At 46.4% G+C, this 26,535-nt stretch overlaps 1 protein-coding gene across 1 annotated transcript in view; it reads right to left on the bottom strand.

Annotated features, from left to right (window-relative positions):
• RAPGEF1 (Rap guanine nucleotide exchange factor 1) overlaps nucleotides 1–26,535 on the bottom strand; it is a 2,911,094-nt gene that overhangs the window by 209,670 nt on the left and 2,674,889 nt on the right. The window lies entirely within an intron of this gene.

Raw genomic sequence — 26,535 nt, 5'->3', positions numbered from 1 at the left:
GCATGTTATAGTTACACCGTTTACCAAAAACAAGCCTGGCACAGTCTAATCTTCGTTTAATGGTGCGCTTATTAAATCTAGCACAAAAGCGACACCCGACCACGTCGTGCTCAGGCCCCAAGCAAGGAATACAGAAAGAATGATAATCCCTATGAGGTATCTGTTTCCCGCAAGAAATACAATTATTAACTTTTTCTGACATCCGGATAACTGAGGCAAGAAAAGACAAAAATTTCCCCAACGGGGTACTTTGCCCAACTTGGTCTTCGGTCTGAAACTCGATAAAAGAAAATTTCAGAACGCCGAACGGCACTTGCAAACGCTGTTTCTGCTTCGGAACACGTGGCGAAAGACTGAGGATATGGCGTCGGTCATGCGCTTAAGTACTACTACGTACTGACGTCAGCTCTGGGCGACAATGACCGACGCCAGCCTAGCTCTTTGGTATTCGGGCCGACCGAGGACAGCGGACTACCCACAGGTTATGACTGCAGCAATGTGAGATGAAGATCATCTTCAGTTACAAGCAAATACACCACAAAGGTTGTATAGGATAGAAAGGTATAGATAAGTCCAGCTAGGACAGAGGGGATGGAGGGAGGGTAACCTGGACTGCAGCAGTGTGAACACTCGAACATCTACATTTATGGTAGGTACAAAACTGTACTATGTTCATCGTGTTACACTGCTGCAGTCATTACACTTGGGTAGAATCCCAAAGCTAAGGTTGGGTGGCGGGTGTATAAAGAGTTAGGACTGGCTATGAGGCCCTTCAGAACTGCAGTGGCAAATCCTACTCTGGATTTAGAGTAAAGAGGCAAGTGGTAATGCTTGGTAAAGGTGTGCACTGAACTCCAAGTTGCAGCCTCCAAAATTTCCTTGGTTGGTACTCCCCTGAGAAAGGCTGTTGAAGTGGCTGTTGCTCTGGTAGAATGTGGCCTAATGTTATTAGGGACTGATTTTCCATGCTGTGTGTAGCAGTAACAAATGCAGTGTCCTATCCATTTGGAAATAGTCTGCTTTGAGATAGCCTTGCCCTGTGATCCTGCAGCATATGCTACAAACAGTTGCTCAGTTTTCCTGAAAGCTTTTGTTTTGTCCAAGTAGAAGCGTAGCTGCCTCTGTATGTCCAAAGAGTGTAGAAGTTTCTCCCTTTTATTCTGGGGGTTTGGATAAAAAGTTGGCAAATGGATGGTTTGGTTAAGAGCCACACTAGATACCACCTTTGGCATAAAGGTAGGGTTTGTCCTTAAAGAAACAATGCCCTGATGAAAAATTATAAAAGGTTCCACTGCTATTAATGCCTGTAGCTCTGAGACTCTTCGTGCTGAAGTTACTGCCAGGAGCAGAGCTGTTTTCCATGATAAAAATTTTAGATCGGCTGTATTGGCTGGCTCAAAAGGTGGCAGTGGCAGTTTTTCCAAAACAAAATTGAGGTCCCAAGTTGGTGTTGGTGCTCTCCGGGGCGGTCTTATGTTTTTAGCCCCTCTGAGGTACTGCTTTAGCAAGGGATGAGAGAATAATGGAGGATCCGTGTTGTAATGTGCTGAAATGGCAGAGGCGTGGATCTTAATTGATGAGAAGGATAGGCCTTTGTCCAGCATCTCAGTTAAGTATTGTAAAAATCTGAGGAATGTTTGGGACAAGAGGGTCAAGGCTTTGAGCCTGGTTCCAGGCACATAAACTCTTCCATTATTCTTTCCTGGTGCTAGGCCTCCTGGCCTCCAAAATGACATCCATAACAGCTTTAGAGAGAGGTGTTGCCTGTTTGACTAATGGATCTGCCATGCAGCCAGGTTTAGGGTTTTGAGCTGACCATGCAGGATCTCTCATTATGTACTTACCATAACGATAGATGTATGTGATCCATCTCGCCTACATTCATTACTGATGGGCTCGGAGCAGAGAATCGGCTCCGACTCGGCCGCTATAACAAGCACGAAGTCTCTCATTGGTTGGGCCAACCCTGTATCCCAGGATGCACCACACCCAAACCCCCAGATCTTGTTTGCCCCAACACATTCTTCCACCAACAGAACCCATAAGAGAAATCTGTAAGAGGTGAGAAAAAATAATATCCTTAGGGGAATCTAGGAATATTTGTCTCCTCCAAGTTCAACAGGTTGGGGGAAGGAGGGTGGGTACTTAAGAATGTAGGCGAGATGGATCACATACATCTATCGTTATGGTAAGTACATAACTAAGAGATGTAATGTGATCCTATCTCGCCTACATTCATTACTGATGGGACAGCGTCCCTAGCACCTGAATCCTGGGGGGCTCACTGGAAAACACTCCTGAGCACTGCGGAACCAAAGGAAGCCCGACCTCTAGATGCCACGTCCAATTTGTAATGAGAAATAAAGGTATGTGGAGAAGTCCAAGTAGCCGCTGCACATATCTCATCCACAGACAGCCTAGCGTGAAAAGCCACTGAAGTTGCCATAGCCCTAGTAGAATGCGCCTTCACTGGAAAGGGAAGATCCCTACCCATCAATGCATAAATGAAGGAGATGCAATCCCTAATCCACTTAGCGATGGTGGACTTAGTTACAGATCTGCCAATTCTATTGTCCGAAAAAGACACAAACAACTGATCCGATTTCCTCTCCTGTTGCGTCCTATTCAAATAAAACCTCAATTGTCTATGTACCATCCAACTGGTGAAATATGTATTCTGCTTTGTTGGAGAATTGTGGGAAAAAGACTGGCAGCTCAATACACTGTTGAAGGCAAAAGGTGGAAGAGACCTTAGGAAGAAAGGAAGGGTTTAGTCTCAAAGATACTCTGTCCTTATGAAAAATCAAATAAGGAGGTTTGACAGAAAGGGCTTGAAGCTCCGAAACCCTTCTGGCTGAAGTAATGGCTACCAAAAATGCAGTCTTCCATGATAAGAATTTTAATTCGCACGTGGCTGCAGGCACAAAGGGAGGAGACGTTAAAGCTCCGAGCACCATATTTAAGTCTCATGGTAGAACGGGTTGCGAAACCGGGGGGGCGAATCAACCAGGCTCCTTTCAGAAAGGCTTTACACAGCTTATGACCCAAGAGGAAAGGTTCATGAGCAACGTGATAATTAGAGATCACCGCCAGTTGAACCTTTATAGTGGAGACAGCAGAACCCTGTCTAAAAAGTGTTGCCAAAAAATCTAAGACCGCTGATACCGGGGCTGTAAGGGGATTAAGATCACGCTGCTCGGCCCAAATTACAAATCTCTTCCATTTACTAGAGTATATCTTCCTAGTAGAAGACTTGTGAGAAGAGGACAGAATCTGTACCACTTCCGGGGTAAGAGTATGTTGTCCGACTACGGCAGGAAGTGGAGCAGCCAAGCAGCGAGTTTGAGAGTTCGGAGGGATGGATGGGGCTGCCCCAACGGATGAGTCAATAGGTCTGGAGCTGGGTCCAGAATCCCAGGACCATCCACCGCATACTTCCGAAGGAAGGGGAACCAAACTTGACGGGGCCAGTGTGGTGTGATCAGAATCATGCTGCTTCCCAAACAGATTGCCTTCTGAATCACTCTTGGCAGAAGAGGGATTGGAGGGAAGGCGTAGAGCAGACCGGAGGGCCAAATATGGACTAGAGCATCCCTGGGTGACTCCCCTGAGGAGGGATCAGAGTGAAAACATTGCTGCACTTTGCATTTAGGGGACTGGCAAAGAGGTCGCAGCAGGGAAGACCCCACTTGGAGAAAATCTGAGCAGCCACTCGATCGTTCAGGGACCACTCGTGAGGCATCAGAATAGCTCTGCTCAGCCTGTCTGCTATCACGTTGGACTTCCCCGGAATGTGCGTTGCCACAAGAACACGCTGGGAAGCGATCGCCCACTTCCACACTCTCAGGGCTTCCCTGCAAAGGGGATAGGACTTGGTCCCCCCACTTGTTCAGATACCAGACAACCGACATATTGTCGGAAAGAATCGCAATAGTTCCCTGGGGAAGAAAGCTGTGTAGTGCCTGCAACGCTAGAAGCACCGCTCTCATCTCCAGAACATTGATATGCAAGTGAGTCTAGTGATCTTGCCAGGTACCTTGGACCGTTCTGCCCAGATAATGCCCCCCCCACCCTATCTGGGAGGCGTCCGTGGTTACCGTGGCAGCGGGGGATGGGGGGATGAACGATCTCCCTCGATTCAGATTGGAGGGGAGAAGCCACCAAGGAAGATCTTGTCGGCATCTCTCCATGATGAAGATGGGACGGGACAAGGGCAGTTCCTGATATGACCACTGGATCGAAAGGAGCCATTGAAGTTTTCGCATGTGTAACCTGGGAAGAGGGACTGGAAGAATGGTAGCCGCCATTGTTCCCAACAATTGAAGAACTGTTCTGGCTTGGGCTTTTCTCCGGGGCTGCAAGGCTAGAACTTGGGCCTGCAACACCTTTAATCTCTCCCTGGGTAGAAATGCTCGCATCTTGAGTCTAGCTCTGCACCGATAAAGGCAACATGCTGTGATGGCAGCAATACAGATTTTGCCCAATTGAAAGTAATTCCTAGTAGATGTCCCAATTTGACGGTAGTTATCATGGCTTGAATAAGTAGATGCCTGGTAGGGGCGGTGAGGAGCCAGTCATCTAGATAAGGAAACACCTGGAATCCTAGACGTCTCAGGTGAGCAGTCACCACTGCCAAACACTTGGGAAACACCCTGGGGGCTGTGGTGAGACCAAAGGGCAGGGCCCAGAATTGAAAATGACTGGCCTCCAGCCGGAAGCGTAAATGATGCCTGAAGGCCTCGTGTATCTTGATGTGATCATAGGCATCCTTGAGATCTATGGAGGACATCCATACTCCTTTCTCCAGCAGGGGAGAATGGATTGCAAAGTGACCATCCAGAACTTGGACTTCTATACAAAGCGGTTCAAACGGCTGAGATCCAGAATGGGTCTCAAGTCCCCTGTTCTTTTTGGCACCAAAAATAATCTTGAGTAAGTTCCTGATCCGATCTGGTCTGCGGGGACTGGTTGGATGGCTCCTTTTCTTAGCAGCTTTGAGAATTTCTAGTGCTGCTTGATCCCGTTGACTGGGTGGAACGTCCGGGATTCTCTTTGACGGTGGGGGAGAACGGATAAAGGGAATGGTATAACCTCCACTGATGATTCGAAGCACCCATCGATCCTGAGTGATGGACTCCCAGGCCTGAAGATGCTCTGAAAAACGACCCCCGACTGGCCCCGGAGATGCACAGTCGGGTAATCCCTCAGGGACGTTGGAAGGAGGAACCACGAAAGGATTCGCGGTCTCCTGTATTGCAGGGGCCGCCGCTGCCTCTAGGGCGACGTCTTACGGAGTAATTTCCCCCTCCTCTGCCTCTGGAGGGGGGGGGGTCACTCTGATGGGCAGGGGAAGACTTTTGAGACTTTCTGAACCACATTTTTCCTCCCCTTTGAGCCTTAGGATAAGGTCTAGTGGGAAGAGAAAAACGGGCCCCAACGGCAGACAAAGTCTTGCCCTCCTGCTCACATCTAGTGAGGGTGTCTTTCACCTTAGGTCCAAAAAGGGAGGACCCATCGAATGGGGCATCCGTGAAAGAAGACTTGAAAGCCTCTGCAAAATGACACAAGCGCATCCAGGCTTGCCTCCTGAGGGCTACGCCTGTACTCGCTGCTCTACCCGCCCCCTCGGCTGCATAAGATATGAGCCTCATGTACGAGTTGACGACGGAAGAAAGGGTAGACAGCTGGGCATTCGCATACTGGGTCAATGCCTCAGGCAAGTTACCCGACAGGGTATCTCCCAACTCCTTTATGAGATCCCTTTGGAGCCGCGTAAAATGACACAAGTAATTCAGCGACCGCAAGGTAAAGGTCGCTGAAGACAGGGTACGCTTCCCATACCTATCTATGCTCCCAGACTCCTTATTAGGAGGATGGATGGAAGTAGAAGCCTCTGCCACGTCCTGCTGAGTGGCAGATGCCACCACCATGGCATCCACAGGTACTCCCTTGGTCAAAAACTCTTTTCCAGGAGGCGCAGATAAGAATTTATTGGGGCGGCTAGGAACTGGCTCCACAGAGTCAGGGTGTTCCCACACCCTTCCACAAATAAGATCCAACAATTCATCAAAGGGTGGAGACACCCAGGAGGAGGAAGGCTGGGCTCCAAAGGCCTTGAGGAAGACAGACTTCTCCTCAGAAGGGTTTTTGGATGGCCAGTCGCCCCGCTGTCTCAAGATCTCCAGGATATCGGAGAACGAGACATCAATGGAGGATGACTTCGGGGACCCTTCTGCATCATCGAGGTTGGTATCCGAGGTGACAGACTCATCTGGGGAGTCTAGGTGCTTCCTCTTACACAGCTTCTTTCTGGGAGGCTCTTCATGCACGGACACTGAAGGGCCCTCAGAAAGCAGGGGACCACACAAGGAGGTGTCCTCAGGCCTTGGAGCCCCACTGTCCAGAGATAGGGGGGCACCAGAAACTCTAGTCGCAGTGTCCGGGGAGGGAGATGCCGATTTGGGTGAAGTCACCAAGGACTTGGCCAGCGTGCTCCTCATAGCCTCGAAGGTGGGTCCCCCAGAATCGGAGGAGAGGCCCGTCTCCCAAACCATGACCAGAGTCGGGGTTCCTCTAGCCGAAGCACCAAGGGGGAGACTCAGAGCCGAAGCCAGAGGCCCAGATATATCCCTCTCGGACCCGACTGAGGACACCCGAGTGCCGAAACCTGTAAAATGAATAGAGAAGGTTGGAGCAGAGGTCGGGACCGAAAGACTGGCAGGGGGTCTCGGGGCTGACCCAAGGACTTCACTCGACTCAGCATGCTCTGACTCCGACAACACCAAGGTTGTCAAGGAGGAAGAAATTAAACTGATACTAGGGTGGGATCCGAAGCCAACTGGGCTGGAGCCGAAAATAATTTAGATAACACTGGTGACTGGAGGAGCCTCTGGACCACCCTATCTACATCCGAATCTGAAAGTCTGGAGGACCTGGAGGAGACGGAAGGGGGTCGAGAAACCCTTCCCATCGGATCCGAAACACAGCTAGGAGAACAGCTCCGAATCGGCTCCAAAAGGATCGGAGCCAAAGCAGGCTCGAGAACCACCGAAACCTCCTTCGGCGCCGAAGGTTGTGGAACCGAGGAAGCCGGCTCCGAAATAGATAATTTTTCCTGCGGCACCGAGATCAATGGAGCCGAGGAAGGAGACACAGCTTTAGACCCTTTATCCAACGCTCCGAGACCAGTGGAGCCGAGGAAGGGGACATCGATCTTGATCTTTTCTCCGGCGGCTCCGAAGAAGAGGACGGAGCCGGGGACTTCTTTTCTGACTTAACCCTGGATTTTTCAGAGGGAGAAGAAACTACAGCTTCCTCAAAGGAGGGTTTAATTAAACCCTTCAGGATAAGTTTATTTTTTGAAGAGAAAGCATGACAGACACTGCAAGATTCTTGCAAGTGTTTGGCGTCAAGACAATAAACGCATATCGCGTGACCGTCTGTCAAAGACATTTTATAATTACACTTCGCACATTTTTTAAAGCCCGATGGCTTATGTTCTTTCTGCTCTTTAGTAGACATCAAGACACAATACAACACAAACACGAGGAGGAAAAGGGAGGAACGGCTCTAATTTAAACACCGAGACACCAGATAGGGCAAAGGCCCTCTAACTTAAATGGGCCTTGCCCGCAACAGAAGGACCGCCACACAAGAAAAACAACAGTCCCACTCAGACACAAGGTAAATACAACAACGTAGCTATTAAAACAGCTTTTGGATATAAATTCTCCTACAAAACCCAGCTAAGAACGATCAAAAAGATAAAAAAAAAAGGGTACTCAGCCACAGCCAAGTTGAGACCACGTCGATACTCCAGGAGCGGCAAACGAGATCTGGGGGGTTTGGGTGTGGTGCATCCTGGGATACAGGGTTGGCCCAGCCAATGAGAGACTTCGTGCTTGTTATAGTGGCCGAGTCGGAGCCGATTCTCGGTTCCGAGCCCATCAGTAATGAATGTAGGAGAGATAGAATCACATTACATCTGATTGTTTTGTTGAGTCAGAAGGTGTGAAATTTGAGGCAAAATCCATGGTGGACCTTGAGATAAGTTCTTTAAGATTGGGTACCAGTGTTGGCGTTGCCAGTCTGGAGCAATCAGGATCATCTGTGGTTTTTCTTGTCTGGCTTTTAGGAGTACCTTTGAAAGGGGAGGCAGAGGTGGGAAGGCATAAACTTTTAGGCTTTTCCAGCTGAACGAAAGAGCATCCACTTTCCATGCTTGTGTGTGGTAAGTCCTTGTGCAGAATTTTTGTAGTTGGCAATTCAGTGGGGAGGCAAAAAGATCTATGCCTGGACATCCCCATTTTTGCGTTACCATGCTGAAGATTTGCGGATTCAATTTCCATTCGTGAAGGTCCATGATATTTCTGCTTAGATCGTCTGCCAGAGTATTCTTCCTTACTGGCAGGAATTGTGCTTGCAGATGAACTTGGTAAGTTACAGCTGTGTTCCACAAGGCATGGCTTGCCTGCAGAGGGGGTACGAATGAGTGCCCCCTTATTTGTTTATGTACCACATTACTATGGTGTTGTCTGTCTTTAATAATAACTGTCCTGGATGCAGAAGGTCCTTGAAAGCTGTTAGGGCATTTTGAACAGCCAACATCTCTTTTTGATTGATGTAAAGATGCATCTGGTCTGTGGTCCACTTGCCCTGAATACATTTTCCTGTTGTTAGAGTCTACCTGGCTGTGGGTAGAGTGAAAGGCTGACCCTTGTTGAGGTGACATGCCTGTGCCCACAATCGAAACTCCTGTTGTAGGCAGGGAGTTATTGGTATTACTGCTTCTAAACTGTGAGAGTGTTGAGTCCAAACACTTTTTAGGTACCATTGTAATTTCCTCATATGCACTCTGGCATAAGGTATTAGTAGTATGCAGGATGCCATGAATCCCAGGGCCTGCAGAATTTTTCTTGCAGGGAGATGGGACTTTTTTGCCAGTAGTTGAAAATATTGAGTCAGTTGTCCTTGTTTGTCTGGCATGAGATAAGCCATCTAGGCCGTTGTATTTAAGCTGGCACCCAGGAATATTATCTGTTGTGAGGGCACTAGTTTTGACTTCTTTTCGTTTACTGTGTACCCTAGAGAAATTAGCAACCTTTTTACAAATGCCAGATGCTTTAGAAGAATGTCCTTTCTCTCGGCTTGAATGAGGCAGTCGTCCAGGTATGGATATATTTGAATTCCTTTTTGTCTGCAAAATGCAATTACTGGTGCCAGGCAGTTGGTAAAGACCCTGGGCGCAGTAGATAAGCCAAAGGGCAGTGCAGAGAATTGGTAGTGCATTGTACCAGCTTTGAACCTGAGGCATCTTCTGCAATCTTGTCTGATAGGGGACATGCAGGTATGCCTCTTTGAGGTCCAATGTAACAAGCCAGGCCTTCTTGCCCAGCATGGGAAGAAGCTGCTGTAGTGTCAACATTTTGAATTTCGGAACATCCAGGTAAGTATTTAGAGTTGAAAGGTCTAGTATGGGTCTCCAGGCTTTGTCCTTTCTGGGGACCAGGAAAAGTCTTGAGTAAAATCCTTGTCCTTGTTCCTGCTGTGGTACTTTTTGAATAGCTCTCATGTCCATGAAGGCTGAAATTTGTTTTTGAGCCTCTGCCCATTGATTTTGTGGCAGGTTTGGCATTCCTTTTAGCCTTGGTAAAGTGTGAAAGTAGAACCTGTAACCTTGAAACACAATATTCAGAACCCATTTGTCTTGGTTGATTGTTTGCCAGTTTTGAGAAAAAAGTGCTAGTTTTCCCCCCAAGGGGGCTGCCAAAAGGGAAGTGTTTGGCATACGAAGGGGGAAGTCATTGGGACTGTTTCCTGTAAGGTTGAGACTTGTCCTCACCTCCTTTTGGGGTTGAGGTACCCGACTGTCATTGTCTGTTAGAGCCTTGGGGTTGAGATCTGCCTCTCTGTGGTCTGTCTGACACTGGAAAGGACCAATTCTTTGTAGGCCAATTTCTGCTAAATTGAGGTGGCTGTACCTGTAAGAAATATTTGACTGTTTTCATAGATTTTGCTTTATCCTCCATTTTCTTTAACACCTCTTCTGCCTTAACACCAAACAAGGTATCATGCTGTAAAGGAGCATCCAATAACTTTGCCTTAACATGATCAGGTAAACTCTGTTCTTTTGTCTTCGAATCACAGAACCTGTAACTTGCGGCTCTACAAGAGGCCTCTAAAGAATCAAAACCACATTGCAGAGTATGTTTTCCCACCTGTTCAACTGCATGCAATAAATCCTGCATTTCTTTATAGTCAGGAGCTTCTGAGCTTGCAAGCATTTTCTGTTTTAACTGAGCCATTAAATATTGTTGGTACTTAAGCATGTGAAACTGGCAATTTAAAGCCCTTACTGCTAAAGTTGCAGAAGTGTAAACTTTCTTCCCCCATCTATCCAATGCTCTGGAATCTCTGTCAGAGGGGACTGGATTTTTTGCAATGGAAGCCTTAACCCCTTTGGGTCCCTGGGAAATGGTTTCTGGGTCAGCAAAAGGGTTTTTATAAAGAAACTTGTGAGAGTCAGGGACTCTATAATACCTATCTGGTTTGGCTAGTGCAGGGGGCAAAGAATCAGGAGATAAGCTGGATTCAGAGAACACATCATCCACAATATCTAGCACAGGCGGAATAGCCAGGGGCCTGTGCTGAGGCAATAAAAGGAAGTCCCTGAGCCTTTTCTGTCATGGTATGTAAAGTTTCCCCCAAAGAGTAATCCTCAGGAGGAGAGGCTGAAGGGATAGATTCTTCAGCATCAGAGTCCTCATAGGGGGGTAGAGAGTATCCCCTGGTCTGAAGAAGAATCAGAGGAAATGGAAACCTGATCAGAGGAATCATAGTCTGTATACTGCCTAGGCCTTTTCCCAGGAGGGGGATGGGAAAGTACAGTTTTGTACCTACCATAAATGTAGGTGTCCGAACTGGATAGCATCTGCAGTCATAACAACTGGGTTGTCCTGTCGTCAGGCAGCCCTTCGGTTGGCCGGATTCCAAAGTCTGGGTCCGGCTTCGGCTGATGTCGCACTTCACCCGACGTCATCTCTGCTGGTCTTCGGGTATAAAGGCATCAGCCGACGCCATTTTCCTCAGTGTTTCTTGCCCCAGATGCCAGATGCCAGATGCCCTCTTGGTAGGCTAAATTTTGGATAAATGCCAATGTTTCCAAAAAGATAGAAGGCAAACACAAAAAATAAGCATGTATGTACATATATACAAACAAATACACCATAAGAGACTCCCCCCCCCCAGCTAGCTATTAGGAGGATAAATACCCTAGGAGTACCACAGAGGGGAAGGAGGGAGGGTAATCCTGACTGCAGATGCTATCCAGTTCGGACATCTACATTTATGGTAGGTACAAAACTGTACTATGTCCTTCATGGATGCATCTGCAGTCATAACAACTGGGTAGAATACCATAGCCAACTAGGGAGGAGGATGATAAAATTATGGTGTGGTTAGGATCCCTTGCAATACAGCAGTGGCAAACCCTGCTCGGGATCTAGAATATAGAGGTAAATTATAATGCTTGGCAAATGTATGCACGGAGGTCCAAGTAGCCGCCTCAATAATGTCCTTGGTTGCCACTCCTCGTAAGAAAGCTGTGGTAGTGGCTGTAGCCCTTGTAGAATGAGGCCTTATGTTCTGTGGAATTGGTTTTCCATGGAAGGAGTAACAAAATCTTATGCAATTTCCTATCCATTTGGAGATTGTCTGTTTGGAAATTGCTTTTCCTTCCCTCCCTGTTGCATAGGCTACCAAAAGCTGGTCAGTTTTTCTGTTACTTTTGGTTCTGTCCAGGTAGTAGCATAGCTGTCTATGTACGTCCAAGGTATGCAGCATTCTTTCCCCTCTGTTTTGTGGATTGGGAAAGAAGGTAGGTAGGTGGATTGCCTGGTTTAAAGACACTCTGGATACCACCTTAGGCATAAATGTAGGATTAGTTCTCATGGACACCCTATCTTTATAGAAGATTAGGAAGGGTTGTACTGCCATTAAGGCCTGTAGTTCCGAAACCCTCCTTGCTGAGGTAATTGCCAGTAGGAAAGCAGTTTTCCATGATAGGTGCTGTAGATCTGCTGTTGCTGCTGGTTCGAACGGAGGGAGTGTCAACTTTTCTAGCACAAAGTTCAAGTCCCATGCTGGTAATGGTGGTTTCCTTGGAGGTTTTACATTCTTGATCCCTCTGAGGAACTGCCTGAGTAGAGGATGTGAAAAGACAGGTGGATCAAAGCTGTATTCTGCTGAAATAGCTGATGCATGTATCTTGATGGAGGAATAGGACAGGCCTGTATGTAAAAGCTCTGCCAAATACTCCAGAATGTTTGCAATATCTATATTCGACACATCTTTTCCTCTTTCAGTACTCCAAATGACAAACCTTTTCCATTTTCCTGCATAGTTCCTTCTTGTTGAAGGTCTGCGGGCTTCAAGGATAATGTCTTTAACCCTTTGGGAAAGATCTGGCTTAGTTGCTGCTATGTGATGTTCCAGGCAGTCAGCTGCAAAGTTTTAGGTTTGGATGCATGATGCTGTAGTTGTTCTGAGTTAACATCAAAGGCATCAGGGTATTGACCACATTTTCTCCTGAGACATGCTCCTCAGCAGTGGGTACCAGTGTTGTCTTGGCCAGTTCGGAGCTATCAGGATTATCCTTGGACGTTCCTCTTTGATTTTCAGTAATACCTTGTGTATCAAGGGAAGAGGTGGAAATGCATATGCTGTCAGACCTGTCCAGCTGAAGGAAAGAGAATCCACCTTCCATGCAAGTGGGTGGAATGTCCTTGTGCAGAATTTTCTGAGCTGGTGATTGAGAGGGGAAGCGAATAGATCTATTTGTGGCATTCCCCATTTCTTTGTGATGGTCTTGAAGATGTCTGGGTGTAGCATCCATTCGTGAGCTTCCGAGGTGGTTCTGCTTAACATGTCTGCTAGGGTGTTCTCTTTTCCCGGTACAAATATTGCCTGTAACTGGATGTTGTAGCTGAGAGCCAGATTCCAAAGGTCCAAAGTCATTCTGCATAGGGGTATGAATGAGTGCCTCCCTGTTTGTTGATGTACCACATGACTGTGGTGTTGTCTGTCCTTATCATCAAATGGCCTTCTTTGAGGAATGGTCTGAATTTTTGGATTGCCAGTTTTACTGCCAGCATTTCTTTTGGTTTATGTGCAAGTGCAGCTGGTCCTGAGTCCACAATCCTTGCGCATTTGTCCAGCATGTGCCCCCATCCTAGGTCTGAGGCGTCTGTTGTGATGGTTTGGCTTGTTCGAAACTTGTGGAAGGGTAGGCCTGGGTTTGACTGGCATGCTTGGGCCCACCAGAGGAATTCCTGTTTTAGGCATGGGATTAATGGTATTTCTGCTTCTGGGCTGTGCCTGTGTTGAGACCATAAATTCTTTAGGTACCACTGTAGTTTTCTCATATGCAGTCTGGCATGTGGTACCAAGATTATGCATGATGCCATGAAGCCCAAGGCCTGCAGAACTTTTCTTGCTGTTAGTTTGTTCTGTCTTGTTAATGCCAAGAAGTAAAGAGGAGTTCTTTTGTTTTTCTGTAGTTAGGAATGCCATTTGTTTTACTGTGTCCAATTCAGCCCAAGAATGTTCTTGTCTGGGATGGTATCAGCCTTGACTTTTGTAAGTTGACTGTGTATCCCAGGGCTTGTAGCAAGTAAATGACCCTTTGTAAATCTGTTGTCAGCTTGCTTTTGTTGTCCGCTTGTAGCAGGCAGTCGTCCAGGTATGGATAAATTTGGATTCCCTGTAGTCTGCAGTGAGCGATTACTGATGCCAGGCATTTTGTGAATACTCTGGGCAGTAGATAAGCCAAAGGGCAATGCTGAGAATTGATAATGCTCTGATCCTGCAAGAAATCTGAGGTATCTTCTGCAATTGGGTCGAATGGGGACGTGCAGGTATGCCTCCTTGAGATCTAGAGTTACCAGCCAACACTCCTTGCCCAGCATGGGAAGAAGTTGCTGTAGGGTCAGCATTTTGAATTTTGGGACAATGATATATGTGTTTAAGATGGACAGGTCGAGAATAGGTCTCCAACTTTTCTCTTTTCTTGGTACTAGGAAGAGTCTGGAGTAGAATCCTTTGCCCTGTTCTGTTACTGGTACTCTTTCCACAGCTCTCATCTTGGATAATTTCGTTATCTGCTGTAGAGCTTCTATCTTTTGATTTGGAGGCAGGTTTGGCATTCCTCTTTTACTGGCAAGGTGTGGAAGTGGAACCGGTAGCCTTGGTCTATGGTTTGCAAAATCCACTTGTCTTTTGTGATATAGTGCCAATTTTTCGAAAATAAGGCTAACTTTCCGCCTAATGGTGCTGCTATTTGCTCCCTGGTAGGCGGACTTAGAGTCAAGTCACTGTGATTGTCCTGTTGCAGTGGCAGTGGTTGTGTCTGTGCCTCTGTTATTACCTTGCCACTGTCGTCCTCTGTAGGCACCTCCTCTGGATTGATTTCTGCCTCTGGATCGTCTGTTTCTGCCCCTTTGGGATCTTGTGGAGTCAGGAAAGGACCAATTTTTGGCAGGCCAGTTCCTGCTAAACCTTGGGGGCTGAACCTGTAAGAAATCTTTAACTGTCTGTACAGATTTTGCCTTTTCTTCCATTTTCTTCATTACCTGCTGGGCAGGTGTACCAAATAAACTGGCCTTATCCATGGGAGCATCTAATAGCTTTGCTTTAACATGATCCGGTAAGACCTGTTCTTTCAGCCATGCATGTCTTCTTATCACTGTGCCAGTCATGGCTGATCTAAATGAAGCCTCCAGTGCATTATAGCCACATTTTAAGGAATGGTTACTAACCTGATATATGTTATTTACCATTTCTAATACATATTTCTTGTCTAAAGATTCATCACAGGATACTTTCTTAGTTAACTCATCAAGCATAAACTCTTGGTATTGGATCATGTGAAATTGACAGTTTAAAGCTCTAGCTGAGAGAGTAGCAGAGGTGTAAACTTTTTTCCCCCATCTGTCTAAGGACCTGGATTCCCTTTCTGAAGGAATAGGGTTTTTTGCTGTGGTCGAGGCTACTGCCTTAGTGCCCTGGGAAATAGTTTCGGGGTCTGCCAGTGGGGCCTTGTATAGGTGGTGATGAGTGTCAGGTACCCTGTAATATCTATCAGGTTTGGCAGGGGCAGGAGGTAAAGAATCAGGAGCAGTGCAGACATCATTAAATGCGTCATCCACAACAGGTAAAACAGGAGGTATAGCTAAGGGCCTATGTTGTGGTAAGTGTAGGAAGGTCCTAAGCCTTTTTCTTGAGTCTGAGAAATCTTGTCCCTGCCATTGGAATTGTTCTCTCATGGCATGCAAGGTTTCCCCAAAGGAAAATTCCTCTGGTGGAGAGGCAGCTGGAATGGATTCTTCAGCATCGGAGTCTTCATATGTAGAAAAAGGGTCCTCTGGCTGTTCTGAAATGTCGGAGTCATCCGCAGAAGCCTCAGAGGACACTGGCTCGGGGGCTCTGTCCTAGGTCTCTTTTCAGGGGGCTGAGAGGCCCTGTCTGGGTGAGATTGGGATCCCCTAATTAAGGATATTAAATCTTCTGCCAGAGTAAGCATTTGTGAACTAGAAGTGGGCCTGTGTGAGGGAGGTTTAACAGGCACTGCCTTAGCAGATTTGGCTGCTTTGGCCCTGGCAAAGGCCTTGATAGACATGGCTGCAGGGGGTCTAGCAGCACCACGTGCTGGGGTAGAGACATCCAAAGGGATGGTGTCTGATAAATCAGTAGAAACCACGGTTGTAGGCAAAATTTCTGAGGCCAATTCAGGTAAGGTAGCAGGAGCCTCAGTAGTAGCCATGGATTCGGCTGCAGATTGACCAGTTTTCTCGGTTTCGGCCGAAACCGAGACACTTGCGGCTTGCTTCACCGTGGTTTCGGCCGAAACCGCGGACCGCGAGTCAGTCTTTTTCCTTGCGTTTTTTAATAATTTGGGTAGTCGGAGGATCCGACGGCATAATATACGCAAAGTCTGAGCCGAAAAACTGTTCAGCAAACTCCGACCGACGCCTTAGCGTTCGTCGGTTGAAGGAAGCACAGGCCGAACAGGCTGCTACGTCGTGGTCTGGGCCTAAGCAAGGCAAACAGTAAGAGTGGAAATCTTTATGAGGTATTTGTTTCCCACAAGTTAAACAGTTATTGACTTTTTCTGACATCGGCTGAGGCAAGAAAGAGTCCCCAACGGGGTACTTAGCTTTTTAGAAGTCTTCGAAGTAGTATTCGGTAGTAGTAATCTCTGGATCTGACCGACCGGCACTTGCGAACAGCTTCTGCTTCGGGCACCACGCGGCAAGAAAGACTGAGGAAAATGGCGTCGGCTGATGCCTTTATACCCGAAGACCAGCAGAGATGACGTCGGGTGAAGTGCGACATCAGCCGAAGCCGGACCCAGACTTTGGAATCCGGCCGACCGAAGGGCTGCCTGACGACAGGACAACCCAGTTGTTATGACTGCAGATGCACCATGAAGGACATCCCCTGATTAGAGTAATGAGGTCTTCGGCCATTTTAAGCATCTGTTTCTTAGACATGGAGGACTGTCCAGGAGAATGCTGTACTTGCTTCTTTGTCTTTAATGGTGTTTTTTGTCTTGGCTGTTGCTTTAATGGCAAGTTGTGAAGGTCTGAAAACACCCTCAGAAACCGATGCCTGCTCAGCGGCTCCGGACCCATCTGAAGGATTAGTTTTTGTAGGCCCAATACCTTGAGTTTCCAGAGGCCTAGTTGTTTCCACGTGGGAGTCGGAGGCGGCCTGTGGCTCTGAGGTAGCGGGTGTCAGGGGCTACAAAAGCGCCTCACTGAGAACCGGTGAACTGGCAACTGGCCTAGAAGAGGCTTCGTCGTCGGTTTTGGACCTCGGATGCCTGCTTTATCCTTGTCTTTGCGTTTTTTTAAGAATTGCGGTCGTCGGTTGTTCCGATGGCATTGTATAATTGAACCTTCGGCCAAAGTAGTGCAAAGCAAAATCAAAACGTCGTTTTATAGTGCGTTTGTTAAATCTAGCACAAAACCGACAACTAGTGACATCGTGATCAGGGCCTAGGCATGGAATACAGTAAGAGTGGAAGTCCTTATGAGGTATTTGCTTCCCACAAGAAATACAATTATTAACTTTTTCTGACATCGGTCTGAGGCAAGAAAAAGTTTCCCCAATGGGGTACTTAGCTTTATTGAAGACTTCGGATCTGAAATTCGACTTCAAAAATCTCAGGAGTCGGCCGACCGGCACTTGCGAACTGCTTTTGCTTCCGGCACCGCCCGGCAAGAAAGACTGAAGAAAATGGCATCAGATGCATCTTATATGCCCCTGGCGCACTGACGTCAGGGAAGAAGCAACAGCAACCGACGCCGGACCAAGACTTTGGAACTCTGGCCGACTGCGGGACCGCCTGACGACAGGATAACCCAAGTGTACTGACTGCAGCAGTGCAACATGATGAACATCAGTAGGACCAGCTATTAAGCCTTGCAAAATTGCAGTGGCAAAACCAGCTCTGAAGTTAGAAAAAATAGGCATGTAGTAATGCTTGGTGAAGGTAGCTCCAGGTAGCAGCTTCTAGGATGTCCCTGGTAGGTACACCTCTGAAAAAGGCTGTAGAGGTAGCTGCAGCCCTGGTGGAATGTGAACTTATCCCCTGTGGGGTAGGCTTTCCATTGTTCTTATAGCAGCAATGAATGCAATGGGCTATCCATTTGGAAATGGTTTGCTTTGAAATGGCCTTCCCCTCTGCCCCTGCAGCAAAGCCAACTAGCAGCTGTTCAGATTTTCTGAGAGGCGTAGTCCTGTCCAAATAAAATCTAAGTTGTCTGTGCACGTCCAAAGAGTGCAGTATTCGTTCTCCTTTGTTTTGTGGCTTTTGGAAAAAAGTAGGCAAAAGAATGGACTGATTAAGGGCCACACTAGACACCACCTTAGGCATAAAGGAAGGAATGGTCCTGAGGGACATCCTGTTTGCATGGAAGATGATGAATGGCTCCACTGCCTTGAGGGCCTGTAATTCAGTCACTCTTCTTGCTGACGTGATAGCTAGAAAGAAGGCTGTTTTCCAAGAAAAGAATTTCAACTCTGCAGTTGCAGCTGGCTCAAAAGGAGGTAGAGTGAGCATTTCCAATACAAAGCTAAGGTCCCAGGCTGGAGTAGGGGCTCTCCTGGGTGGTCTTAAATTTTTGGCCCCTCTGAGGAATTGTGAGAGAAGAAGGATGATTCAGTATTATAATGACCTGAAATGACAGAGGCTTGAATTTTAATTGACGAGAAGGAAAGGCCCTTGTGAAGCATCTCTGTTAAGTACTGAAAAATATGCGGTAAGTTGGGCACAGTTGTGCCCCATCCCCTGAGTGTGGCTCCAGGAACAGTATCTTTTCCACTTTTCAGCATAGGATTTTCTAGTACTATGCCTCCTTCCCTCCAGAATGACATCTAGCACCTGCTTACTGAGGGATGTTACTGGACAGCTCAAGGAATATGCCAGGCTGCAAGGTTCAGGGTTTGAAGTTGAGGGTGCAGAATCTGGCCCTCCTGCTGGGACAGCAGGGAAGGGGTCTGAGGTAGGTGCCATGGTTCCAGCAGTGACATACTGCAAAAGAGGGGGTACCAGTGTTGGCGTGGCCAGTCTGGCGCAATCAGTATTGTCCTTGGTTTGACCTATTTGATCTTTAGCAGAACTTTTGAGAGGAGAGGCAGAGGGGGAAAGGCATAAACTGAGATCTTTCCCATGTGAAGGACAGGGCATCTACTTTCCAAGATGACTGTGGGAAGTCCTTGTGCAGAATTTGTCCAATTGGTAATTCTGAGGGGAGGCAAACAGGTCTATCTCTGGATTCCCCCATTTGTTTCTCAAAAGGCTGAATATCTTTGGTTCTAGTTTCCACTCGTGTGGGTCCATGAGATTTCTGCTTAGGTCATCTGACAGTGAATTTAGCTTGCCTGGCAGGAATTGAGCCTGTAGGTGCACTTGGTAGCTCAAGGCTGTGTCCCACAGAGCCATGGCTAGTTTGCAGAGAGGGTACGAGTGGGTTCCCCCCTGCTTGTTTATGCACCACATAACAGTGGTGTTGTCTGTCTTTACCAATAACTGTCCTTGAAGCCTGTCAGGGAATTCTGTACAGCTAACATTTCTTTTTGTCTGATATGCAGGTGCATTTGTCTCTGGTTCAATTTGCCCTGAATGCACTGCCCTGCCAAGTGGGCCCCCCATACATAGATCTGATGCGCACATAGATCTGATGCGTCTGTTGTTAGGGTTTGGTCGGCAGGGGGTAGAGTGAATGGGAGCCTCTTGTTGTGTTAGCAGGCCTCTGCCCACCAAAGGCCATGAACCTCAGGGCTTGCACGATTTTCCTTGCAGATAGCTGGGTCTTTGTAGCCAGCAGTTTCAAGTAGGCTGTCAAATAAACTTGTTTCTCTGGCGTGAGGTAAGCCATCTGGGAAGTTGTGTTCAAGCTTGCTCCCAGGAATACAATTTGTTGGCAGGGTACTAGTTGAGATTTCTTTTCTTTTATGGTGTACCCCAGTGAGGTTAGAAGTTTCTTTACCAATGCCAAATGATTTAATAGTATGTCCTGGCTTTCTGCCTGAATTAACAATCGTCCAGGTGTGGGTATATTTGAAAATTTCTTTGCCTGCAAAATGCAATGACTGGAGCTAGACACTTTGTGAATACCCTGGGCACAGTAGATAAGCCAAAGGGAAGTGCAGAGAACTGATAGTGCATGGAGCCTGCTCTGAAGCGTAGGTATTTCCTCAGATTCCCTTATTGGAATGTGCAGGTAAAGCTTCCTTTAAGTCTAAGGTTGCCAACCAGGCATCTTTGCCTGGCATAGGAAGCAGCCGTTGAAGTGTTAGCATTTTGAATTTTGGGATTACCAAAAAGGTGTTTAGAATAGGGAGGTCCAGGATAGGACTCCAAGAGCTGTCTTTTCTGGGTACCAGGAAAAGTCTTGAGTAAAAACCTTGTCCCCTTTCTTCTGCTGGGACAGGTTGAATAGTCCTGATACATAGAAGAGAGAGAACCTGATGCTGAGCCTCTGCCCACTGATTTGGGGGTAGGTCTGGCCAACCATTTGGGGATGGTAAGGTGTGGAAGTGGAATCTGTATCCTTGGAAAACTATATTTAAAACCCATTTCTCCTGGGTAATGAGTTCTCAGTTTTTTGCATGCAGGGTGATCTTTCCCCCTAAGGGAGCAGGCAGTTGAGCACGGCTTGGAAGGTTTAAGGTTAAGTCATTGTGCCATTTTTCCATAGGGGGGGTGTCTTACTACTTCCAGCTTTGGAAGTGGGAGCCCCCCACTGCTTAGGCCTGTGAGTACCTTGAGACTGTAGCCTAGGTGGTCTGCTATTCCTGGGTTTGGAGTGAGAAGACCTGAGAAAGATAGGAGAGGGCCAATACCTGCTAAATCTAGGAGGCTGTACTTGCAGGAAATCTTTAACAGTTTGCATAGATTTAGCTTCTTCCTCCATCTTTTTAAGGACGACTTCTGCTTTGCTGCCAAACAGGCGATCTTGGTTTAAGGGAGCATCCAGTAATTTAGCTTTAACAGGATCTGACAAATTTTGCTCCTTAAGCCAAGCATGCCTTCTAAGTACAGACCCAGTGACAGTAGCCCTGCAAGATGCTTCTAAAGAGTCAAAACTACGTTGCAAAGTATGTTTACCAACTTGTTCAGCAGAATGCGTTAAATCTTGTAATTCTTTATTTTCATCACAGTCAGGAATCAACATAATTTTCTGTTTAAGTAGTCCCATAATATGCTGCTGATACTTTTAACATATGAAACTGGCAGTTTAAGGCCCTAATAGCCAAAGTAGTAGATATGTATACCTTCTTACCCCATCTGTCCAAGGCCATGGAATCTCTATCACAGGGGGTACGGTTTTTGGCAGTAGTAGCCTTAATGCCTTTAGGTCCTTGGGAAATGGTCTCTGGGAACGCAGTAGGATTCTTGAAGATGAACATGTGAAAGTCAGGTACTCTGTAATACCTGTCAGGCTTCCTGGGAGCTGGAGGTAAAGTGTCTGGGGCCAGGCTAGATTTCAAGTAGGCATCATCTACAATGTCCAGGACAGGAGGGATAGCTAAAGGCCTTTGTTGAGGGAGGAGTAAGAATTCCAGAGGCCTCTTTTTGGAGTCAGAGTAATCCTGGCTTTCCCAACGGAAATGCTCCCTAAGAGTGTGCAAGGTTTCACCAAAAGAAAAATCTTCTGGAGAGGAAGCAGAGGGAATGGAATCTTCTGCATCAGAATCCTCATAGGTAGATAAGGGCAAATCCTGGTAATCAGAAGAAACAGAAATTTCAGAATCCTGATCAGAAGAATCAGAAGGAAAATCAGTTCTAGGTCTCTTAGAGGGAGAAGGCTGGCTTCCCCTAATTAAAGTAATAAGGTCTTCAGTCATTCTTATCATTTGTTTTTTAAGCATATGGGCCTGACCATGTGGTTTGAACGCTGGTTTTCTAGGCGTGAGTCAAGTTTTAGGCCTTGAAGAAGATGGCGTCAGTTTGAAATGCAAGTCATAGGCCTGAATACACCCTCAGAAGCCAGTGCCTGCACAGCGGCTCTGGATGAGCGGCTCTGGACCCATCCAAGGTAGAGACATCCACAGGTTCCATAGTGGAAGAAGCATCTCGCAGCATAACAGACTCCGAATGGGTCTCAGTAGAGGCCTGTGAATCTGAAGTAGCGGGTATCAGGGGCTGTGAAAGTGCCTCACTGAGTACCAGAGAACTGGCGACTAACTTCACGGAAACGTCGCTGGCAGCTTTGGACCTATGCGGTCTGTCTCTGTCTTTATCTTTACGTTCTTTCGGAATGTCGGTAGTCGGATGGCTTACTGAAGCCATTTCTGGACAGTTAAACTGAGTACCAAAATAATTTGCTGCAAAAAGAAACCGACGAGAAATAGTCTGGGGGTTGCATAAGGGACAAAACCGATAGCGAGGGATGTCGTGGTCTGTGCCTAAGCAAGGGATGCAGTACAAATGAAAATCTTTATGAGGTATTTGCTTTCCACAGGTAATACAATTGTTAACTTTGACTAACATCAGTTAAGAGCAAGAAAAAGGATCCCCAATGGGGTACTTAGCTTTTTTGGAGACTTCGGTACTGAAACTTGAAAACGAAAATTTCATGAGTCGGCCGACCGGCACTTGCAAACTGCTTCTGCTTCAAGCACCGTACGGCAAGAAAGACAGATGTAATGGCATCGGCTGCATGTTTTATACCCCTGACAACCTAATGTCATGGAAGAAGAGACAGCATCCAATGCAGGAATCCAAGACTTTGATATTCAGGCCGGCAGAGGGCTACCTGCAGGCAGATAACCCAAATGTAATGACTACAACAGTGAAACACAAATAACATCTGCTACAGTTACATGGTCTGATATCATGCAGAGTGCCTCAGAACATGAAGAGCTGCTACTATTACATGGTTTCATATCAGACTGTCACAGGGATCACTGTCAAACTCGTTGGTCCCTTAAGTTTTTCAGAATGCCTCCCCTTAACACAGGGAATGTCCAAAGGCCAGTTACTTTACATTTAAAAGGTTCTTGTGGTCTACACTCTTGTGGACAAACCCTTATCAAAACCCTCTCTCTGTAAGTCCGCCCAAGCATTCAAAACACTATGTCTGGACAATTCCCATCAGTTTCTCCTGCCAACCTGGTCAACATGGGCATACTGAGACAGTGTAGCAACTGCCTCATGTTTACTGACAACCCTCTTCTACTATCACATAATTCTTCCACCTGCAAGAAATGCATGTACATCAATAACCCGGAGTACATGCTCTCTCATACCACAGTCAGTACTCATGACAAAGAGGAGATTGCCAGCACAAACACCACACCACTCACATCACATAACCAAGCACAACACACACGTATGCAAAGGTTCTCAAAAAACTTACCTAAACAGCAGAGACCTCCAAAACACACACTCAAACATTCCACATACACCACCAAACACATCACACACAGCAGACAACACACCAGTGTCTCACAAACACAGTTCATAAGGCAAAACAATAAACCAACACAACCCACAAGACATAACAATACATCAAACACACTAGTCATTGGTGACTCAATTGTAAGACACATCAATGTCCCCCTCACCAGGCTCGACAGGGAGGTGGTCACAGTCAGTTGTCTTGTCTGGTGCCAGAATCCGCCACAGCATGCATGCACTTAAGTCTCTCCACAACAAGAACAAGTATGTCTCTGTCATTGTACATGTTGGTGTGAATGACTTGAGAAGTACCTCCCTGGACTATATGAAGAGAGACATGATTGAACTCTCAGAGTGTGTGTTCCAGGCAGGAATGACCCTAGCCCTAGGCAGCATCCTACCTTCACCAAGAATGATACCACAATATCAACAAAAAATAACTAACTTCAAAAATTGGCTTAGTTTTGTATTTCATTCCAAGGGGGTCCAGTATCTGTCTGCCTCGATGCTTTGCCAGAGATGGCTATCACCCATCACCAGTGGGTTTCTGGATCCTGGACAAGGCTCTCACCTCCTCCATTGTGCCTTTTTTAGGCAACGCCCCAAAGACAAACATTCCAACATAAAAGATCTGTCAAAAAGCAAATTGAAGGTCATGCTGTTTAACGCTAGGAGTCTTAACCTAAAAATGGACTCTCTGGAGGCCCTCCTTGCACTGGAAGATGTTGATGTCTGTGCGGTCATGGAAACTTGGTTCAGGGTTGCGGAGAGCACCCCTGCCTTACCAGGACATACCTCATTCCACACATTCCAACCCCAAAATGAGGTCGGGAAGATTAAGGGAGTGGAGTCTCTATCTTCATTATGGACAGGCACACCCCCAGAATGGTTTTCCAGCATGTCACACTGGAACTACTCCAGGTACAACTGACAGCTAGCAAGACACCCATCCAAGTTACAGCTAGCTACAGACCCCCCTCCATGACTCAGGACACCCACTCCTCTTACCTGGATCTACTTGACTTCATCAAGGTATCTCCAACACCCTGATTCTTGGTGACTTCAACTATCCCACCATAGACTGAGTGAACTATTCTTGCACAAATGAACTCTGTCAACTATTCCTTGACTTCATCAATTCTAATGCACTAGACCAGCTCGTGTCGATAACATTCTGGACTTGGTTCTCACAAACATGGGTGACCGCTGCACCACTCCCATAATATGTTGTTCTCTGGTGAGATCAGATCATCAGACTGTCTCACTCAAAGTTTCGAGCCCACCCAATCCCCCTCAGTTGTAATCAAGCTAAAAAAACTTGTCGAAAGCTGACTACAATCTCCTAAGGGGAGGGTATCTGTAGCTTCACACCACCGCTCCCCTCAGGGGATGCAGACAAAGCTGAACAGTACACCAATGCAGTATACAAGCACCTGTACAACTGCATGGACTCAGCTATACTCAATAGAACTAAAACCTGCTCCACAAGGAAACACAAACTTGTTTGGACATTCTCTATCAACAGGTTTTACAATAAAAGGAAGAAACTGTTGTCCAAGGGTAAAAATGAACAAATTCCCCAAATGATGCTAACATACTGCAAGAGCGTCTCACAACAACCAATGACTGGTGGCACAGTCATGGCCTCAAGCTAAATGCAAAAAAATGCATCATACCGTTCGGCAAAAACATGACCCCTACTGATTACCACATCAACAGCAGCCCCCCCCAAGCACACAACCTTTGGTGAGAGACCTGGGCACTCACGTTGATAATAACTTCACATTCGAACATCATGTAGTGGCAGTGGTCAGAAAAGTCTTTTACTTGGTTCATCTCATAAGTAAAGGGATTGCATTAAAAAAAAAGGAGGTTATTGCCTCTCTATACTCCTCCCTCATTAGACCAATAATTGAGTATAACGCCCCGTTTGGAATCCTTTCCAAACATCTGCACCAACTGGAAAGGCCACTGAAATACCTCACAAAGAGAATCCATGGTCTCCAACACCCGTCCTATGCAGACAGTCTCAAAATTACTACCACTTTACTTGGTATTGTACAGATTTGCTCAAGGGTAATCTGTGTCTCGACTACAAGGCAATCTCGGATCCTAACCTACTAGAGATGCGCCATATCCGTAAGTCTAACTCCTCACACACTACCCGCTCAGAAAGCCTGAATCTAATATGCGACATCAACAAAACCTGCTGGAAAGACAGGTTTGTCTCCTGGAGGCTGCCCCATCTCTGGAATAGACTTTCCACACACATCAAACAGAGCACCTCGCTGACCCTCTTCAAGTGCAACTTTGATGAGTGGATGGGGAACCACAAATATGTCCCACGGGTTCCACCAGTGTCCCTCTCTGACAGGGGTGACAGATGCTAACTTGGATTTCTTTTTGGGGATAAACTCTTGGCTAGGCTTGTAAAGGCCCCAGGGCCATTGGCCTAGTAACTTCCTATAATCCAAAACAGATTGGTTAAACATTCCTCTAACACTGTTAGTAATCCTAATGTTTTTATATAGAGTTAGAGACCATACACTTTTTGCAATAATCTTTATAATTCAAAATGACATACTGAGGTGGAGAAGTGCTGAAAACCTAAAGCTATTGTCACAGTCATCTGGTAAAAGAGGAGAATGCCTCCTGACTTCCCTGGATTTGTGAAGGGCCTTTACAGATACTAACAAGGATGTTAACTGTTCAAGCCTGAATTCCAACCTCTGTCACTCACCATAAAGTACCAACTTATGTACTACAGACGTCTCTGCAGAGGTTGAAAACAGATCCACTGATAGCCCTGTGCAATTTACCTCAGCTGATGGGGAACAGCAATGCAAGGATGCCCCAGGGATATTAAGAGGAAGCCTTGGATGGTTACTGATTGCTTTCAGGCTCTTTCCCCTTTGAAGACCTATGGCTCAACCTCCTGAACTCTGAATACCATCCTGGGGAAAAATAACTACTAGATCCTATTAGATACAGATGAAGGTACCTATATGAATCTGAGCTTAGACATCAATGTTGGTTGACAGCCCCCTGGCATTAAAACCAGCAGCTTATTCCCTGAATTTGTGAGCTGGTAGCACAAGTGTGCTAGCCTGTATAGATAAGTCCCAGAATATGTAGATGACAAGCTCTTCTTGATATGCTCTTGCTTTTTTCAAACCTGCAGTGTAGTATTCTTAGGCTCTGCAAGCTCAACAATATATTTCCCTTCATTTTCTTCCATGCATCCAACTTGTTTCTCTGTTAAGAAGATAACATTTCTGGCTGCAAATTCCAGTAGTTTGGTTGAGCTTTCCACAATTTTAACATATTTACATTAAATTACATACCAGCATACCAATATAAAAAATACTTAATTGAGGTAAGGCACCATGATAATGTGATGCAAAATGAATCAAAATAATTTTAGACTGACACTAAGTTAATACGAAACATGTTTTCTTAGCATTTCAAGAGGAATTTAGTTTAAAACTATAAGATTTTAAATGGCTACGCTGTTTAAATGAATTGAGAAGAAATTACCTACAAGTACAGGGTACAGAAAATACCTACAT

The sequence above is a fragment of the Protopterus annectens genome, chromosome 16.part0 (assembly GCF_019279795.1).
Source record: "Protopterus annectens isolate FY-2018-M chromosome 16.part0, PAN1.0, whole genome shotgun sequence".
NCBI lineage: Eukaryota > Metazoa > Chordata > Ceratodontiformes > Protopteridae > Protopterus > Protopterus annectens.
This window is presented reverse-complemented; position numbering and strand designations above follow the sequence as displayed.